Source organism: Corapipo altera, unplaced genomic scaffold (genome assembly GCF_003945725.1).
Source record: "Corapipo altera isolate COAL_440 unplaced genomic scaffold, ASM394572v1 45, whole genome shotgun sequence".
NCBI classification, from domain to species: domain Eukaryota; kingdom Metazoa; phylum Chordata; class Aves; order Passeriformes; family Pipridae; genus Corapipo; species Corapipo altera.
This window is the reverse complement of record NW_020884877.1, coordinates 17256693-17271931: the sequence shown is the minus strand read 5'-3', so window position 1 is coordinate 17271931 and position 15239 is coordinate 17256693. Positions and strand designations below refer to the sequence as shown.

The following is a 15239-nucleotide window of genomic DNA, read 5'->3' as shown; positions in this document are numbered from 1 at the left end:
GTTCATGCATTCACTTCCTAAGATCACAAGTTCAAGGTAGCATTTATTATAGAAGGGCTGCAATCAGATATCCAGAAAAATATGCAGTGAGATCAAAGTAACTGTCATAAATTGACACGTTTTAGACAGATTTATCTTTCTGAAGTGTTTGGTAGCTTTCAGTTTCTCAAAGATAACAGTACTTCATTGAAATTTAAAGAAAATATATTTAAGAAGAATGAAAATTTATTATTGGTCTAGGTTCTGTTAAGCAAGAGGAGAAAGGAAGCATATGTACCAGAGGCACACCAGAGTTACTCTGATGTGATAGTTAATGAAAAAAAAAGATTCAGTAAGCCTTTATCACTTTAAATTGTATTACACTGTTTGCAGTGTTATCTTTTTCTGGGCAGTTCTAACATCTTTCCCCTTTAAGAAAACCTGTCTGGTAAGAGGTATAATTTCTGTTCTGTGCTGTATTTAAAGGCCTTGTTTTGCACAGTATTTCTTGATGAAGTGTCAAAGAGCCAAACTAAACTGATGTGCTTTGCAACACATTGGCAAGATGCTTCACTAGGTAGCTAGATTGAGAAGGGGACTCTTGTTACATGCTCTGTGGCATCAGAGGCAGCAACAGCATTTGACTCTTCTTCCCTGTACAGGTTCTTTAATAAAATGGAATATATAGGCAAAATGTTAGACAAGATGTTGGATGATCGGGGAATTGTACTCTGGTGTCCGTTACTGAGTTTCTCAGACATCTTAGGCAAGCTGATGTTTAACCCAACTTCTGTCAGGTAGAGAGAATAATATTTACCTACTAAACTGACAGTATCCTGCAAAGCAGAATGAGCAGAAAACATTTATAAAAGGTGCTCAAGAGCAATGGGCTATCATAATTCTTACTTCTCTAAATTTAGTTGATTTTTTTTTTTTTAAGATTAATTCACACAAATATTTGTCCTCTTCACCTGCACCAAACAAAGTGTGACCAGCAGGTTGAGAAAGGTGATTTTTTTCCTCTCTACTCCACTTTCATGAGACCCCACCTAGAGTGCTGCATCCAGCTATGGGGCTGCCTTCATAAGAAAGACGTGGACCTGTTGGGGTGAGTCCAAAGGAGGCCACAAAGATGAGCAGGGAGCTGGTGTACCTCTCTTGATGAACACGGGCTGAGTTAAGGTTGTTCAACCTGGAGAAGGGAAGGCTCCAGGGAGACCTTAGAAGCACCTTCCAGTACCTACAAAGGGCCTAAAGAAAGTCAGAGAGAGGCCTTTTACAAGAGGACAAGGGGCAACGGCTTTAAACTGACAGAGGGCAGGTTTAGATTAGATATTAGGATGAAATTCTTTGTGAGGGTGGTGAGACACTGGAACTGGTTGCCCAAAGAAGTTGTGGAAGCCTCATCCCTGTCAGAATGTTCAAGGCCAGGTTGGATGGGGCACTGAGCAACCTTATCTAGTGGAAGGCAGCCTGGTCCATGCCAGAGAGATTGGAACGAGATGATCTTTAGGGTCCCTTCCAACCCAAACCATTCTATCATTCTGTGATTCTGCTATTGAAACTGTACAGTTTCAAGAGAGTCTGAGAGAGTCATACTGCTATGTATCACATGTATATTCATAAATTTTGTTCTGAGGCATTTTCAGTCTCAATTTATTAAAGAATGCAAATACACACAGTAAAAACCAAAGATGCATAATAGTGTATTAATAAATCATAAGAGAAATCATAAATGATGAATGCCACAATGAATTGTTAAAGAAGTGTTTCTGTCAAACCACTGCATGGATTTAGAGTATGGTTTCCTGGCTATCCTAGCACTGTATGAGAGCAAGTGTGGGGTAAGGTTATCATATGCTGGACCATGGCTCTTTCGTGACTATTGAGCACATGGACGTGGAAACCAACCAGAAAGCAGGCCTGATGCATTCAAGAAGCACTGAACTCATTCCATGAGCATATTGTGATTGTATGGACCAAATTCTATATGCAAATAATTCAGAAAATATTGGAACTTTTTCACTTCTGCTCAGAATTCACAATATATTTTTCCTGTATATTTTCAATCAGAGAGCAGATAGGTGACTATTGTACACTCGCAAAACCAACATGTAACATATTCACAATCTAGCTGACGCCTTTCATCATGGACAGAACCACTGCACATCCAGAAAATTTGAACAAAGGGCAGTGTTTACAGGTGACAAAATACCAAAAGAGGTATATAGGCTTGGGGGAAACCCAAGAGTTTTAAGATCATAGAATCATATGATAGATCATAGATCATTGAAGAATCAAGATAGATGGATATTGAGTATATCTTTGTGAAAAGTAGATGCGGAAGTTTGGTGGGTGCAAAGCTTAATAAATTAGATTTTCAGAAAGGTACTTTGCTATTTCTCATGAGCAAGTATGCCTCATATGAACTGTATATTTAAATGATGTAGTTATATTCAGTACTAAATACTGCTGCTTTTGCAACTGATGAACTGAAGTGAAGCTTGTACTAACAAGGTTAGCTCTTGCATAGCACCTTTCATGTTAAGAGAAATTCATAAACATTTAATAAAGTTCAAGCTATAAATATAGTCCCAAAATACTTGAGGACTTTAAAATAAACATTTATCTCACCTATAAAATATCCTTGTAAAACTACAGAAGAGGCTGTTGAAATATTTATTTATAGGAAATACTATATGACATGAAAAAATATTATTTTGCCAGTATCTTGCTGGACTCAGTCCCAGGTCAGATGTACAGCCCTGAGAGGTGAGTGGATAATCATTCTTGTATCTTTAAGTCAGGAAAGCTGTAGTAAATCTAGAAACAAATCAGCTCTGTATATGCTAAGAGACTTGAATATCTTTATCATGTGATTGAAGAAACGTTAAAATTTCTGATTGTGTAAAGTGTATTCGGCACCAAGATATGAAATTCACATGAATATGTAAAAAAAGAAACAGAACCAAGATGATTATATTATGGGCATTATTGTAGACAATGAAAAATAAGGGAAGGAATTTGTAAGAACATTTGACTTTTCAGATCTTCTAATCCAAATACACTTCAAGATTGATTCACAAAGCAAAAATCATCCATACTTGTTATCTGATTGTAAAAGTGGAAGGTGACTACATTAATGGACTGTAAAGCATGTTCTGTTTACTCAAAGAACATAGACAAGTGGTAACATGAGAACATTCATATCCTTCTAATTTTTATTGGTAGTTTCTATTGATTATTAGACTAGGTTAATCTCAAGGACCTGTAAGTATTTTCACGAAACATGAAAAGCTATTTAGTTTAATATTTCTTTTTCCAGCAGGATTTTTAACTCTGAACAGGAGTTAAACAAGTTTGTTGTTGGTGACTAGGAAATCAAGGAAGGTAGAATCTCCTAGGTGCAAGTAAAGCTAAGTTACTATTCCTGTTTACTCTTTAATGCAGCTCATGATGCAGAATAAACACTGCCAGCCCAAGAGTACAGTCTCTTCCTTTTAACTGGCAGTTTTGAACTAATTTTCAGATCTTTATCAATAAGGGCAATAAGTATTGAAAAGGAAAATCTTGGAAAATGAAATGAGAAACATTAATCAGACATAGAAGCTAAAGCCATATTTCTATAATAATTAACTCTTTTTGTCATGACCATAGACCTTAGATCTGAATTACAGTGTGCTCAAAAAATGAGGCAGTGTTACTTCTGCTTTAAAATTATTTTAATAGATTTTGTAGACCTCTTTTCCCTGGATGTAACCTCTCCTGGTGTTATTTTCTCCTGTGTATTAGTTCTATTGGAGCTACCAAGCTATAACTAGCAAGTACATCTCTTCCCTTTTCTTCTCTATTTGTACTGTTACTGTGAGACCTCTACAGAGGAGATCTCTGAATCTAAAAAGAATCAAAAATAAATATTACACGAATACTAGTGAACAAATGGAAATTAAACCAACATTGACTTTCTGATAGTAGGCATTGCCTAATTCCCTGAAAGACTATAATAGACTCATATTTCAGTCATCTTGATGATTATCTTCCTTATGCAGACATGAACAACTAACAAGATTACACCAGTACTGAAAGAAAGCTGTGTTTTATAACACAGTGTCTTAATGACCTCCGTATTTTTTAAGCTAAATTTTTGTTACAGAAAATTTGCTGCCGTGTGAAAATATGACTTGTCCTTGCCTGTCCTATATGTTTCCCATTTGGGGCTTCACAGAGAAGAGGATATCAACTTCTTATTTAAACAATGGGTTCAATATTTCTTTGTTTTCAGGGTCAGAAACAGCACAATGCATTTTTTGTTGTTGTTGTTTTTTCTTTTTTTTTTTTAATTTTAAGCGGACATTACAACAGAAATTTTGTTTTTAATGGCAGGACCTGAAAAAATCAAAGCTTATCTGACCATATTTTAAGTTTATTTGAGCATATTTTAATTTCTTTTTTTCCAGATGTCAGTCTGTCACTAGATAAAACTTGTTTGAGAGTAATGGGACTTCCAGGGACTGCTGAGAGCCTTACAGGACTGAAGCCATGAAGCGCAAAACTTTTATAAAGTTATCAAATAATTACATAAATCTATTCAGCTAAACGTATTTATTTACAAAGTAACTCAAAATCTTCAAAGGGTTAAGGAAATTTATGTATGTCCTGAAATTAAAGTAGTAGAACAGCCTTTTTCTCATATTTCTTCAGTAAAATTTTGCAGATTTCATGGAAATAGTATTTATTGAATATTACCATCAAACAAAACTGCTTCACCAAACTTGAATATATGCAATAATTTAGAAAACTCACTGTCTCTAATCTATAATTTATTTTTTTCATGAATCTAGAAGCTAAAAAAGAGAAAGCATTTTTATTTTCATTTTATTTTCATTTTCCATTCATTATTTTCCATGAAAATATTAAGAAATGGTATACAAATCTTAAACCTCAGGAGCCTCTTCCTACCAGTTAGTATATAATCACTTTCATATTTGTGGGTAATGCATCATCAGAGTAACACTTAGAAGCATATAGATTTACCGACAGTGCTTTACTAAACCTTAAACCCCAACTTAGTGATATAAAGTTTATCAAAGAAGACATTAAAAACTGACTTTTTTAGCAAATGTTAATGAAAGAACATGTATTAAAAGTTGTGTAACCCTTTTCTTTAATATTCACTAAGCGGTGTTTTTTCAGAAGACAGAAAATGTTATCCTTCAAAATTCTGGTGAATGCACTTCTGGCAACACTAAGATGCTAACAAACATTTATATGCAAGATAATGAAACATCGAGGGTTACACTTGTAATAAGGTCTTAGATTATTGTGTGGTTTTTAGTCACCTAAAAGATATTTTCTGTTATCTGTTCATGGTATGGCAACAAAACAAGTAGATTTTGTGCTTGATGTTATCTCATCTTCCTCACGATATTTATGAAAAAAGTATCTTTCATCATTATCCATTTAGACTGTTTTGGTAGCTGTCAAATATTTTGATGCAGATAAAGAAAAGCATAAAAGCTGTAAGAATGTCTGAAGTGCATGGAGTGAAAATGAAGCAGCTACATCCATAGTTTCATTCTATGATTACAGTACCTACTGACACAACTGTCAGGAGTAAAGAAGAAAGGAAGAAAAGCTCCTTATGCATACATTCATATTGAAGTTTAACCTTCAGTTTCATGGTAACTATTTTTTCCATAATAAGCAAAATAAGCAAACTTTAGTTTCTAGAAAATCCACATTGTGTAATTAGACCCCTTAGTGTTTAAAAACATGTGAACCGCAGTTGAAACTGCTTAGGTAGATGGGGAAAAGCTTAATTTAGAAATGTCCGTGTCCCTTATGGCTCTCTGTGTTTGTGCCTGTTGAGCATATTCCAACCCAATTCACTTAAACTAGACATTTAGTCTTAGCATTCTGCCCAGGTTTCCCAAGTTCCTCTCTCAACATCGCTTGTAGGAAAGTTTGGTGCATTACCCAAACTTCTATTCAAATCTGGTCAGCAATATTTTAACAAAAAAGTCATTTGGCAAAGGTAGATGGAACAGATTGCACACACATGTACACACAATGTGATGATACAAATTAAATTTCATTAGCAAAATCAACCTATAAAAACATGATCCAGATTTCTAGGGCCATCCGTTCAATTCTTACTGGTTAGGCAGAGAAAAAGAGTGGAGTTGTGACCATAGAGAACAGGCAGACAGACTTGCCTGTCCTCAGCCAGTAGCTGGATCTTACATTAGTCACTTTTTTGTGATCTAAAAACATATTTTGGTTTTGAGGAATTGTGGCAAGATGGTACGACCTTCATGGTGATTCTGCACTACCTACTCTGGTACTCTAACAAAACAAAAATAGCACAGAATCAGTGAGACAAAACTAACTCCTTGGGAGCTCTACCTCGCCTGTGTTATATGAGATGTAGCTCATGCTTAGGAGACAATAGGATGTTTTATTTAAGGATTTAATCAGTGTCATGGTTCTGGCTGGGAGAGACTTAATTTTCTTCTCAGTAACTGGCACAGTGCTCTGTTTTGGATTTAGTATGAGGATAATGCTGACAACACGCAGATGTATTGGTTGCTAAGTGGTGCTCACCCTAAGTCATGGACTTTTCAGTTTCCCAGACTCTGCTAATGAGTAGGAGCACAGAAAGCTGCAAGGGAGCATGGCCAGGAGAGTTGACATAATCTGGAAAAAGGGATATTCCATAGCATAGAATGTCATGTGCACTATATAAACTGAGGGACGTTACTAGGAAGAGGGAGTGATCACAGCACAGGAACAGGCTTGGTATCAGTCTGCAAGAAATTGTATTGTAAAATACTCATTTTTCTTGGGTCTTCTCTCTCTCTCTTTTGCTCATTTTCTCTCCCTCTCCCTCTCCTTTTAATTACAATTGCTATTAGTATCACTATTACTATTACTATTATATTATTTTATTTTGTTTCAGTTATGAATCTGTTCTTATCTTGACCTACAAGTTTTACTCTTTTTTTCTCCTGATTCTCCCTGCCATCTCACTGAGAGGACAGGAAGGACCTGAGCAAGCTGCTGTAAAGTACTTAAACCATGACAACCAGAGAGACATGGAAATCTTTTTGGTACTGTTGCAGGCATCAAAAGCTCACTCCAGTGGAAAAATGCCTAGGATAGAAGCCTGTAAGGTTTAATGTTCTTAACATTCATAATTTTCTAGGTATATTGACTAGTTTTTCACACTGTGTAAACTGCAACTTCCTTTGCTTACTTGATATTGTAGATGTAAAGGAGAGAGAAAATAGACAACATAATGTATCTGGAAGTTGCTATCCTATACAAAACTTATTTTTTAATGTTTGTTTGAAAATCTGAAAGGAGGCTGCAGTCTGCATCCTCTCCTAACAAAATTTATAAAAATAAATGAACTAGCCTCTGAAAGTTCTGAAGAATGACCATGAGCCACAGGCTCTAAGTTTTTGCTCACTTCCAAACCCAGCAACTAACAGCATTAGAGACTAAGCTGCAGCAAAAGATGCCACTCTCCTTTGGTTATAGTTTTTCATTCTTAACCCACCTACAAACCCAGTGAAACTAAACTTTTCTGAATAGAAAAAATTGGTAGAGATGCGAGCCCATACCACACAGGAGTTCTTTTATTTCAAAAGAAAGTAGGTTTCTGCGTAATTGGTAGGATTCATTTAGAAAGTGGAACGTTTTCAAAGATGGATACTGAGATTAGGAAAAAATGCAAAACTGTGAAAAGAAGAACTTCTCTTCCCATTTAATAAACATTCTTCATTTATTATTAGTAGTATATTCAACAGGTTGTCTGAAGCAGAACATACCTTCTTATGCCAGCTTCTAAGATATTAAAAGAGGAGTAGTTACTGCAATTTCCATAATTAAAAAGATACTGCCTTAATGTAAAATTGGCAACTCTTTAAATAAAAAAATTATGCCTGAAAATGCACCCAAAATATCTTAAAGACAATTTCACCATGTGCTACAGTAAAAGATTTATTCAACTGTCAAGGAAAACCAGACTTACCTAAGATAAATCTAATACAAGTCCACCCTGATATCAAGAAGAAGAAGAAACTCTGAGGTTTCTAGGTACTATAAATATCAACTAAATAATCATACAATTTAGGTACTTTATTACAGATAGATTTTTATTTTACAGTATTTTTCTGCACTTTAGATGGCCTGAACTAGTCACTTTTAGTAAATACCTCCTAGAGATTTTTTTTGTGCCATGCTCATTAATTTTGTGTTCAGTAACACCCATACCACACATAAAGCTCAATAAATGCTTTGAAAATACGTGTCCCCACACTTATTAACACTCTCTGTCATAAACAAAGTATTTGGAATTCAATGACCCATTGGTTTTTGATTCATACATCTGGTTTCTGATTTTTCCCTTACTGTGATTTTATTGTTATTTCAATACAATTTATGGAGTGTTCCTCCTATTTTTTTTCCAAAGCTTTATCTCTATTCTGGGTTTGCTCTTCTCTATTGATCCCATTACCAGTTACAAGCTGAAAGCGTCATCCAAGTTCTAACGTGACAGGTAATAGATAAGGACAATGACCTTCTCATTTATCTTATTAATTTTGAGGGCATTCAGAATTCATCAAACAATACACTATGCTGACTGGGGTTAATGGTCTTTGCTATTTCTTGCTATTTCTTACTATTTCTGCTACTATGAAAAAAATCTTAAATCCTATCAAACACTAACCAGAAAATATTTTCCTCACCTGCCAACACATCAAAACCAACCAATTCACGTGCTTTTCTCCTCTCCCCTGCCCAAGTCAAAAGAAAATAGCCTTGCAGCTATTTCTCTTTCATATGCTTAAGGCCACCTTAAGTGTTAGAAGATAACTGCTTTATAGTCGCCCCTATACTACCTGTGAATTGCAGGAACTTTTTGCTCTTTAAAATTTAGTTTATTCATTAACGTCTCTCATTAGTGATGTGTGGGAACATACAAATTTCCTTGCAAATGTTCATCTTTCAAATTCCCACCAGTTTCTCAGTTTGTGTATTCGCTAGTATTACATTAAAAGGTAAAAGATTATTAAATTGTTAGCTGAACACACTTGCCTTTTTTGTCTGATGAAAATGACTCTTAATAGGTGTGAATATATAATTTCAGGTAAATGCTAAACATTGGCTGTCCAGCTCATGGCATTTTCCAGCTGAATCCAATATTGGTACTAGAGAATGTACATGTGAGGTGCCTGGCACTAGAACTGAGTTCAGAATCCAGACCATTTGAGGGTAAGAGCACTAGACAGGGAAGAAGGGAATCTTGAGTCTGAGTCCAAGTTGCCCAGGGTTATATTTGTGGATTTTTTAACAGATGATCAATTATGTAAGATAAATAACAGTCAAAACACTCTGGAATTACAACCCAGGACCACCTCTTTCTAAAAGGTTGTCCTAAATGTTAGCTACACCAGCAGTGGTCTTGAAAAAGGGCAGCTCTTTGTGACTCATTACATCCTGAACTTTTTGCCCTTTTTCCTCTGTCTTTCCACATGCCAGCTGATATTGCTGTCTATCGCTGGCTGATTTTCTCTGAGAAAACATATCCTTATGCTGACCTAAACATAGGAACTGTTTCCTGAGTTAACATGGTAACCACCAGACTCTGGTGTAACTTTGAAGTTGTGCTGTTTTGCGTAGGAGGTTGGGCTAGATGGCCTCTAGAGGTCTCTTTCACATTATATTTTTGTATGGTTCTAAGGTTACTTGAAAGAGGGACTGTGACTTCTTTTGTAGTTGTTTTAAGGCAACTGTAACTGTATGTGGGAAAGGTATTATTTCAGACTGTGCATATCAAATGGATCAGAGGATTCTCACAGTTCTCTGGATCTTGGTGGGGCTTAGCTTCTTGCAGTTCATAGTGAGACTGTTCTGGTAGGTGTCAAAACTGTTGGTTTCAGCAGAGTAACCTGCCAAGTTTAGAAACTTCCAAGGTCAATCCACCAGGAAGTGGGAGTTTGGGGGTTTATAGCTCTAGTCTAGAGAAATGAGACTTATCCAACTGCTGCCGACATCTTGGTTTCAATCAGCTTTACTCGCATTATAGGGCGTCAGTTCTTACACCCTCAACACTTTTAACAAATTATTTGCAGAACAAATTACAATGCAGTCTGAAAGCCTGTGTCTGCCTATTTTCCCCCAGTTATTAGCATCAAAAGAGGAATGTTGCTTTGGTTAGTGATCTATTATTAACAAGAGTCATATGCTCCGTTCCATGTTAGCATCAAGGCAGTAACAATAAAGAGATCACACAAAACATTGATTACTCAAAAGTGTAATTCATAGAAGATACTGGATACTTTTCCCCAACTCAGCAAAATCAGGTAAGCCATTTTCCAGAAGAGTAGATCTTGGGGGAAGGACATGGACTAATTAAGGATGCATCGAGGTTACATGCTTCAAAGCAGCTGGGCTTTCCGACTGCTCCATTTCTACCATATGTTGTGAAATCTTCTCGAAACACTGCAGCAGTTCAGATGCCTTAGCCCATTCAGCTGTCACAAAAAGGAGAGACTCTACTCTAAGGAAGGAATATTTTATCTTTCATAGTTGTTGTGAAACTTATTACTTGATGCAACAGAAGTAATTACAATGAAAATACGATGTTTTCTTCTGAAACCGAACAAAACAGTGGGGTCTATTTTCTGCTTCCATGCACTTTGTATAGCTACTTGCTCTGGTGCAAAAGATACTACTCTCCAGTTTTGGTGACACTTTGCACAGGTTTAAATAGTTACCATGAGACCAGGGTATTTTTATTAGTTTTACCATGATTTCTCTGTTTTTCTTCTTTTCACACACAGTGTGCCACAACTTCTAAATGACAATGAAACTAAACACATTTATACTATTTCTATATTACATCTATATTAATTACAGTCTAATTATATAATGACAATTAAAGATGAAATTTTATTGCATTAGGCTGCTAAGTATTATTGTAGAGAAAAAGAATAATTCCTGAATAAACTGTCAATTGACAAATAATAGGAAAAAGAAGATTGTCACTATAGAGGAAATTTGAACTTTCCATACAATAACAAGGAAATGTTGGCTCTGCTTACCCCCCAATTTCATTATTATATGCAATGCCTTACTGTGTAATTGGAAGACATTAAAATTGTTTTCCCTTAATTCAGAATTTTCTGCTTCATCTCAGCTTGTGTTCCAAAATGAACAGCCTTGAAATGTTGTGTGTGAGTTATTGCATGATGTAAACAGTGCAGTGTGTCAGCTGAATCAGACTGCTGAAAACGTATAGATCAATAACTGAGTTTATTTTTAGGTCTTATATTGCCCCTCTCTGTTCTCAATGCTGCTAGTCATCTTTCAGTCTGAAAACCTGAAGGTCAGTTTGAAGTCATGATCATACAATAGTCCTTTTTATATCAACAGCTTGTGGGGATACTGCTACTTATTTCTTAATCTTTTGGGGAACTGAATGGAGTGTGGCCAGATTACAAAAACATGCAGTGACACTGCAAGGTCTATCACTTCATACATGACCCCCCCACCCCCCTTCACTGACAGCTCTATTTTCAGAAGATTTGTGGGTGTTCAGCATGTCTGAAAAACAGATCATACTCTTCTGTGTATCCTGTCAAGGTAGATGCTTATTATTTCATCAGCCATATGACCAGTTTGGGTATATACGTTTCCTTCAGGTGGGTAGATAATGAAACTGTTTTGAACAGTATTATTTGCAAGAAGTTTAAAGATCAGAGAGTTTTACCTTCCTGTAATTCAGTTATTGAGACAAATCATAAACAACAGATACATATTAGGTCTTTCAAACACATGCTGTATCCCATCAGACTGATGAATTTCAAGGGGATGAATAAATCTCTGGACACTAGTGATCCAGAGAAACAAAACAGTTTTTCTTAAACAACACAGTAAAAAGACCAGTAATTTACCCTTTTATTAACTGGGACAGTTACTGTTTGTTGACAGTGTTAAGTTATAGGTATTCAGGAATTCTCTCTTTTCTTTAAAAACAAGCATAGACACTGACTACTCTAGTCTTCGTGCTGCTCACAAATTTAGAGCCATACATCAGTGAGAACTGGATGTGTAAGAAGCTTTGCAATAAATCAGTATTCAAACAAAAGATAAAATCAGTTAGTGTTGCGCTTTTGCACACCAATTTTAAGGCCAGACGTCACCTTTATGAATTCATAAAAAATACTAAGGCACAGATGTCAAATTTTTGCCCTACTACTTTCTTTAATAAAAGTCTACTTTTTGTGCCTCTAGGAAAACTTGTCTCTTTCTAACAATCAGTGCCAGGACCCCAACTGAACCTGTCAGTGCAGAAGAGTGCAGAAATCGGACTGCAACCCTGAACAGACTGTCAAAAAAAAAAAAAAAAAAGAGTAATGGAAAAAAGTAAAGTGAGACTCCTCTAGAAGAGAGTGAGTTTAGCACATCTGGAAATTATGATGAGAAATGTTGAGAATCCAAAATTTTTAGTAAAGTGGAAAGGAAATGTAAATTTAATTTAGTGACAAATATATGCAGTGGAATATAACAATGCCAACTTATCAATAAGAAGCTACTGCTAGGCTATTTCTCTGAGTAAAAGTCAATTTTACGGAGAAACAGGCATCCAGAAGATGTTATGCTACTCTGCATTATACAAGGAGTTTTGATCAGTGAAGTCCCAGGTGAAAAAGCAGGCAAAGCAATCAGAGAATCTACTTATTCAGGACCATCACATGTGCAGCACTTCACTGCAAGTTGTATTTTAAGGCAATTTTCATCTCTGCATGATGTTCTGGACATTCTTGTTAAGCAGTAAGACAGTATTGAAAGGTTCTTTGCAGTAGAATTTATAACACAGCTCTTCTTGAAGAGATTAATTTATTTTTATTATTTAAAAGATAAGATGTTATGGATTTTATGTATCTATTTATTAAATTCTGTACTGAAATCTTATTTTTTCCACCTGACTTTCAAAGTTTATATTTTTCACTCAAAGTATAAAACACTGTCCCACAACATCTTCTTTTCCTTCTCAAATTATTTTTAAACTTTATTTTTCTGTCTTCTACTAATTTATTCCACTAAAATATTTCTACTAAATTATTCCACTCCTCTTTCAATGGTCTCTTAAAGTGCATAACTTCCTCTAAACACAGTGGTCATGACTCTTTTATTTACTTTTTTCATTATTCTTCCTCTACCCCTTTAAGGTAGCTATGTGTTATCCCTTCCTTCCTTTTTCACTGTCTTCATGACCTGAATTACCTCTTCAGCTTCTGGATATTATAGAAGTCATACAGGTGTTATCTCTGGAAAGAACTTGTTACATCTTGTGATACTGATACTTGGTTTGATATTACTGATGCATGAGAGAGAATCCAGAGTGCAGTAATCCAACAGGGAAGTTCTCTGATATCTTACTATGGTGCATAATAGAATCCATGTCCCTGTATTTTGAGTAGCACAGTGAGGAGCAACCATAGTGAAAATGTCAGGTTATAACAGCAGGACCAAATTTCTTAGCAAGACTGAGGAAAGGGAGAAAGATAATAAGGATTACAAAGGGAGAGATGGACGGATGTATGTTTGAATGGTGCAATATACATCTGGAAGTAGCCTTTCTTGTCATCAAATCCTGCAATTCCAGAAGAGTACATGTTATCTATCCCATTACGACATTTTTTCAGTCTCTTTTTAACAACATTTAGAATTCCTGTCCTAACTTCTTTTATTAGAGGATTGTTTCAGAATGTCACGACTGATTAAGGGTGATCTTTAAACTTACCATGGTCATTTTATACTCATGAGCATATCCCTATCTCACCTAACGCTTCTACCATATTCTATCTCAACGCTATACTCAAACCTTCCAAAACCACTTTTGCACTATTCTGCAGATACAAAATGGATCTCTGGCCTATAAAAAGATTTGCAAATAAATTTATAGGCAGACATGCAGTGGAACTTTCAAAGTGCTGACTCTTATGAAACATACTGAAATCTCTGGGATTAGAAACATAAACAGGACTAAAACTATCCACTTTAATTTTCTAACTATCTATTTCTAATCTAATTCTTGAATAACTAGTTAACTAGATCTTTTACCAACGTAATATTATAGACCGACATTTATTTATACCTCCTAGGAACTTCTCTCTGTACCTAACTCTAGAGTTTAGGATGCAGCAGCAACTAAAAACTTTGATAAGTGAATGTAATAAGAGAAAAAGCACCAGCTGCAGGGAATTATTTCCAATTATAATGAGTGGTATGTCATCAAACTTTGCTATGCAAATTGTGCTCTGCAAATTGGTTGAGATCATTCTAGAAAAGGACATAAACCAATGTCAAATTAAATTGGAAGGCTTTTGCGAAGTATAATGATTTTATAGAGCACTTCAAATTTAATTTTGTGTTTAGTTACTATCAATTTTCCTGGAAAGTTTAGCTGATTCAAGCCATTTCCATGGGATTTTTCATAATATCTAAATTATTTGGAGAATAAGCACATATTTTTAAAAAAAATTCCTGCCTCACCCCCCATAACAGTGTCACTAGTACACAGAAACTCAGCACCCTGGCACTAATTAGCCAGTCAGAATTTAAAAAAAAAATCAAAAAAATCTAGCTTGCCTCATGCTTACATAACTCATAAAAACTGGTCATTTTTATATAACTTGACTTTTTTGCTATATTAGTTGTGAAAAGATTTCTATGTATAACTACTATGAATAATTTAAAACATATCACAATGGATCCAGAAGAGATTAAATCTTAGAAAGGACAATGGTTGCAGTTTCAAGTTAGCTATCAACAACTAAATATATGAAAGATAAAAATCCAATTACTTTTTAGGCACTAACTCATCTCAAAATAGAATGGATAGAACCTTTATCTCTATTTCTCTAGGAGGGTGTACAATACATTTCTTTATATATCTATCTGTCAAAGGGAGTAGGAGAATGGACAATATCTGGCACAGCATCAATGTAGAGAAGCTGCAGTCTGGTCTATAGAAGGCAGGTCTGCAGTTAGGGACTAGTTTAGGGGTGGACTTCTCAGAGCTGGGTTAATGGTTGGACTTGAGGATCTTAAAGGTCTTTTCCAACCTAAACAATTCTATCATTCTATGATTCTAAGTAAAAAGCTATTCTTGGTAAGGTCCTCTTATGGAATATCTATTGGCATTCTGATACAAAGCACTTCTAACCTCTGTCAGTGTATGGGCA

General features: G+C 35.5%; 1 protein-coding gene across 3 annotated transcripts in view; it reads right to left on the bottom strand.

Moving 5' to 3' along the window:
- Positions 1 to 15239, bottom strand: part of KCNH7 (potassium voltage-gated channel subfamily H member 7) — a 217771-nt gene that overhangs the window by 49031 nt on the left and 153501 nt on the right. The window lies entirely within an intron of this gene.